We start from the raw sequence: 6,464 nt of genomic DNA, 5'->3' as shown, positions 1-6,464 counted from the left end.
GAGAAATACATCGAGAGCAGACGACATATCATCACATAGTAACCAAATAATGCCACATACAAGGGACAAGTATCACCATACAATGACGGGACCACATATTACCACCACATAGTGACCGAATAATACTACATACAAGGGAAAAATACCGCCATAGCATGATAAGATCACCTATTACAACCAGACAGTGACCGAATAGTACCATATACAGTGACAAATACAGCTACACCATGACCAAACCACATACCACCACATAGTGACTGAATAATAAGGTACTTATCATTAATATAATAATCACAATACTAATAACACTAGTCTCATCAGTAGTGGCATACTGGCGCGAAAGCATAAATCGCTCTTATCACTTACCGCACAGTGAGCACAAAAAAATAAATATAAATATATATATATATTACCAATAAGTGCAATAAGTGAATTGCTGGTTTGGGGTTACTTGTGGGAGGTTTCTGCTGTTTAGGTACCTTAAGGGGATCTGCAGATGCGACGCAGTACCCACAATCTATTTCAGACAAATTTGCTTTCCAAAATTTAAATATTGCTCCTTCCCTCTTACGAGCCCTGCTGTGTGTCCAAACAGAGGTTCTGACCACATGTTGGGATATCAGCGCACTCAGAAGAATCTGGGGAACAAATATTGGAGTCCATTTTCTCATACTGTTTCTTGTAAAAGTGGATAAATTGGGTCTAGAACAACATTTTTAAGTAAAATGTAAATTTTATTTTTTTCCTTCCACTCTGTATTAGTACCTGTGAAGCACCTGAAGGCTTAAAAGGAACCTGTCCCCAGTTTTATGGCCTATAAGCTGCGGCCACCACCAGTGGGCTCTTATATACAGCATTCTAACATGCTGTATATAAGAGCCCAGGCCGCTGTGTAGAACGTAAAAATCACTTTATTATACTCACCTAAGGTGCGGTGAAGATGGGTCGGATGGGTGTCTCCGTTCTCCGGGTGCGGTGCATCCTCTTTCAGCCATCTTTGTCCTCCTTCTTCTGAAGCCTGGGTGCATGACGTGTCCTACGTTATGAACACAGGCCAGCATTGAGGTCCTGCGCAGGCGCACTACAATACTTTGATCTACCCTGCTCATGGCAGATCAAAGTGCTGCGCAGGACCTCAATGCCGGCTAGTGTGGATGTCGTAGGACCCGTCATGCATGCCGGCTTCAGAAGAAGGAGGACAAAGATAGCTGAAAGAGGATGCGCCGCACCCGGAGAACGGAGACACCCATCCGACCATTCTGCACCGCCCCTAAGTGATTTCTACATTCTACACAGCGGCCTGGGCTCTAATATATAGTATGTTAGAATGCTGGCCACAGCTTATAGGCCCCAAATTTGGTGACAGGTTCCCTTTAATAATTTTCTTGGATGTGGTTTTGAGCAGTGTGAGGGGTGCAGTTTTTAGAATGGGGTCACTTTTGGGTATTTTCTGTCGCCTAGGCCTCTCAAAGTCACTTCAAATGTGATATGGTGACTAATAAAGAATTTATAAATTTTGTTGGAAAAATGAGAAATTACTGATAAAATGTGAACACTTCTAGCTTCCTAAAAAAACAATATTTCAAAAATTGCGCTGATGTAAAGTAGACATGCGGGAAATGTTATTTAGTAACTATTTAGTGCGGCATAACTCTCGGATTTATGGGCTTAAAAATTGCTAAATTTTCAAACTTTTCTCCAAATTTCCAATACTTTCATAATAAACGCAAAAAAATATCGGCCTTATATTACCACTGTCATGAAGTACAATATGTCATGAAAAAACAATGTCAGAATCGCCAGGATCCGTTGAAGTGTTCCAGAGTTATAACCTGTCAAAGTGACACTGGTCAGAATTGCAAAAAATGGCCAGGTCATGAAGGGTGTTTTCAGGCTGAGTGTGAAGGGGTTAAAGGAGGTGGGAGTATATTTATTTAGGGGTCTGTTCTGTGCTCTGTATCATCCCAATACAACCATATGATTACAAGCTGGTGGGAAGCGGTAAAACGGTCTCTCCACTGAAAGGAGACCATATCATCTGCTTTTAAAATGACAATTATCTTCACAGTTAAAGTGTAGCTCTCCAGCCTATGAGCAGACCGCCGTTCACACACACACACACACACACACACACACCAGCAGACCGCCGTGCAGACACACACACCAGCAAACCGCCGTGCAGACACACACACCAGCAGACCGCCGTGCAGACACACACACACACACAAGCAGACCGCCGTTCACACACACACACACACACACACACACACCAGCAGTCCGCCGTGCAGACACACACACACACACCAGCAGACCGCCGTGCAGACACACACACACACACCAGCAGACCGCCGTGCACACACACACACACACCAGCAGACCGCCGTACACACACACACACACACACACACACCAGCAGACCGCCGTGCACACACACACACCAGCAGACCCGCCGTACAACACACACACACCAGCAGACCGCCGTACACAAACACACACCAGCAGACCGCCGTGCACACACACACACACACACACGAGCAGACTGCCGTGCGCACACACACACCAGCAGACCGCCGTGCACACACACACACACACCAGCAGACCGCCGTGCACACACACACCAGCAGACCACCGTGCGCACACACACCAGCAGACCGCCGTGCACCGCACACACACCAGCAGACCGCCGTGCACACACACGAGCAGACCGCCGTGCACACACACACACTAGCAGACCGCCGTGCACACAACACACCACAGCAGACCGCCGTGCACACACACACACCAGCAGACCGCCGTGCACACACACACACCAGCAGACCGCCGTGCACACACACACCAGCAGACCGCCGTGCACACACACACCAGCAGACCGCCGTGCACACACACACCAGCAGACCGCCGTGCACACACACACCAGCAGACAGCCGTGCACACACACACCAGCAGACCGCCGTGCACACACACACCAGCAGACAGCCGTGCACACACACACCAGCAGACCGCCGTGCACACACACACCAGCAGACCGCCGTGCACCACACACACCAGCAGACCGCCGTGCACACACACACCAGCAGACCGCCGTGCACGCACATACACCAGCAGACCGCCGTGCACAGCACACACACCAGCAGACCGCCGTGCACACACACGAGCAGACCGCCGTGCACACACACGAGCAGACCGCCGTGCACACACAACACACACCAGCAGACCGCCGTGCACACACACACACACCAGCAGACCGCTGTGCACACACACACACACCAGCAGACCGCTGTGCACACACACACACACCAGCAGACCGCCGTGCACACACACACACACACACACACCAGCAGACCGCCGTGCACACACACACGAGCAGACCGCCGTGCACACATACATACATGAGCAGACCGCCGTGCACACACACCAGCAGACCGCCGTCCACACACACACACACCGAGCAGACCGCCGTGCACACACACACCAGCAGACAGCCGTGCACACACACACACCAGCAGACCGCCGTGCACACACACACACCAGCAGACCGCCGTGCACACACACACACCAGCAGACAGCCGTGCACACACACACACCAGCAGACAGCCGTGCACACACACCAGCAGACCGCCGTGCACACACACCAGCAGACCGCCGTGCACACACACCAGCAGACCGCCGTGCACACACACCCAGCAGACCGCCGTGCACACACACCAGCAGACCGCCGTGCACACACACCAGCAGACGCCGTGCACACACACACACCAGCAGACCGCCGTGCACACACACACACCAGCAGACCGCCGTGCACACACACACACCAGCAGACCGCCGTGCACACACACACACCAGCAGACCGCCGTGCACACACACCAGCAGACCGCCGTGCACACACACCAGCAGACCGCCGTGCACACACACACACCAGCAGACCGCCGTGCACACACACACACCAGCAGACCGCCGTGCACACACACACACCAGCAGACCGCCGTGCACACACACACACCAGCAGACCGCCGTGCACACACACACACCAGCAGACCGCCGTGCACACACACACACCAGCAGACCGCCGTGCACACACACACCAGCAGACCGCCGTGCACACACACACCAGCAGACCGCCGTGCACACACACCAGCAGACCGCCGTGCACACACACCAGCAGACCGCCGTGCACACACACCAGCAGACCGCCGTGCACACACACCAGCAGACCGCCGTGCACACACACCAGCAGACCGCCGTGCACACACACACACCAGCAGACCGCCGTGCACACACACACACCAGCGGACCGCCGTGCACACACACACACCAGCAGACAGCCGTGCACACACACACACCAGCAGACAGCCGTGCACACACACAGCCAGACCGCCGTGCACACACACCAGCAGACCGCCGTGCACACACCACCAGCAGACCGCCGTGCACACACACCAGCAGACCGCCGTGCACACACACCAGCAGACCGCCGTGCACACACACCAGCAGACCGCCGTGCACACACACACACCAGCAGACCGCCGTGCACACACACACACCAGCAGACCGCCGTGCACACACACACACCAGCAGACCGCCGTGCACACACACACACCAGCAGACCGCCGTGCACACACACCAGCAGACCGCCGTGCACACACACCAGCAGACCGCCGTGCACACACACACACCAGCAGACCGCCGTGCACACACACACACCAGCAGACCCGCCGTGCACACACACACACCAGCAGACCGCCGTGCACACACACACACCAGCAGACCGCCGTGCACACACACACACCAGCAGACCGCCGTGCACACACACACACCAGCAGACCGCCGTGCACACACACACACCAGCAGACCGCCGTGCACACACACACCAGCAGACCGCCGTGCACACACACACCAGCAGACCGCCGTGCACACACACCAGCAGACCGCCGTGCACACACACCAGCAGACCGCCGTGCACACACCACCAGCAGACCCGCCGTGCACACACACCAGCAGACCGCCGTGCACACACAACCAGCAGACCGCCGTGCACACACACCAGCAGACCGCCGTGCACACACACACACCAGCAGACCGCCGTGCACACACACACACCAGCAGACCGCCGTGCACACACACCAGCAGACCGCCGTGCACACACACCAGCAGACCGCCGTGCACACACACACACACCAGCAGACAGCCGTGCACACACACACACCAGCAGATCGCCGTGCACACACACACACCAGCAGACCGCCGTGCACACACACCAGCAGACCGCCGTGCACACACACCAGCAGACCGCCGTGCACACACACCAGCAGACCGCCGTGCACACACACCAGCAGACCGCCGTGCACACACACCAGCAGACCGCCGTGCACACACACCAGCAGACCGCCGTGCACACACACCAGCAGACCGCCGTGCACACACACACACCAGCAGACAGCCGTGCACACACACCCACCAGCAGACAGCCGTGCACACACACCAGCACCAGCAGACAAGCCGTGCACACACACCAGCAGACCGCCGTTCACACACACAGCCAGACCGCCGTTCACACACACCAGCAGACCGCCGTGCACACACACCAGCAGACCGCCGTGCACACACACACACAGCAGACAGCCGTGCACACACACACACCAGCAGACCGCCGTGCACACACACACCAGCAGACAGCCGTGCACACACACACACCAGCAGACCGCCGTGCACACACACACAGCAGACAGCCGTGCACACACACACACCAGCAGACCGCCGTGCACACACACCAAGCAGACCGCCGTGCACACACACCAGCAGACCGCCGTGCACACACACCAGCAGACCGCCGTGCACACACACCAGCAGACCGCCGTGCACACACACCAGCAGACCGCCGTGCACACACACCAGCAGACCGCCGTGCACACACACCAGCAGACCGCCGTGCACACACACACACGAGCAGACCGCCGTGCACACACACGAGCATGTACCATACATTGTTTAGCAGTCTATTCTCCCATTACATCTCAGAGCGGGCAAGAAGAACCCGGAACTATAGCATCCTGACCCACTGGGGGACAGTGTTTCTGTTGCACCTTCCAGGAGAGCGCTTGTTGCCATGGAGATGAAGCTGCAGAGCGGCGCGAGACCGGGCATTCAAGTCTCACGGTTACCATAGGAACGAGGCCTTGGTTGCAGTAAAGGAAGCGATTTCCGCGCGACTGGAACCAACCTATAAGTGTGGAACCGGAATGTGAGTAGTGGAGGACACATAGGCAGCTGCGAGCAATGTATCGCCTGCATACGGCATTCTGGGGAGTCACTGCCTCTAGGCCAGGGAGCCATCATTACGGGGGCGTGGTCAGAGATGTGGGGGGAGGGACTCATCTTGGTATAGCATGCATCATGGGGTCTTATCCCACTCACTGGCATTGCTCTGTGCTCTCTGGCCGAGGCTCATGATGGTCACCAGAACGGGG

The 6,464-nt window shown here is 56.0% G+C and overlaps 1 protein-coding gene across 2 annotated transcripts in view; it reads left to right on the top strand.

The window, feature by feature from the left end:
• The first annotated feature begins 6,046 nt into the window (after positions 1-6,046).
• Positions 6,047-6,464, top strand: part of CCDC57 (coiled-coil domain containing 57) — a 248,805-nt gene continuing 248,387 nt past the window's right edge. For both annotated transcript variants that reach the window (XM_075349739.1, XM_075349738.1), the window contains exon 1: positions 6,047-6,238. The gene's annotated coding sequence lies outside the window, so the exon portion shown is untranslated. The remainder of the gene's footprint in view (positions 6,239-6,464) is intronic.

This window comes from Anomaloglossus baeobatrachus, chromosome 5 (genome assembly GCF_048569485.1).
Source record: "Anomaloglossus baeobatrachus isolate aAnoBae1 chromosome 5, aAnoBae1.hap1, whole genome shotgun sequence".
NCBI lineage: Eukaryota > Metazoa > Chordata > Amphibia > Anura > Aromobatidae > Anomaloglossus > Anomaloglossus baeobatrachus.
Note: the sequence above shows the minus strand (reverse complement) of the source record. Positions and strands in the feature narration are given on the sequence as shown.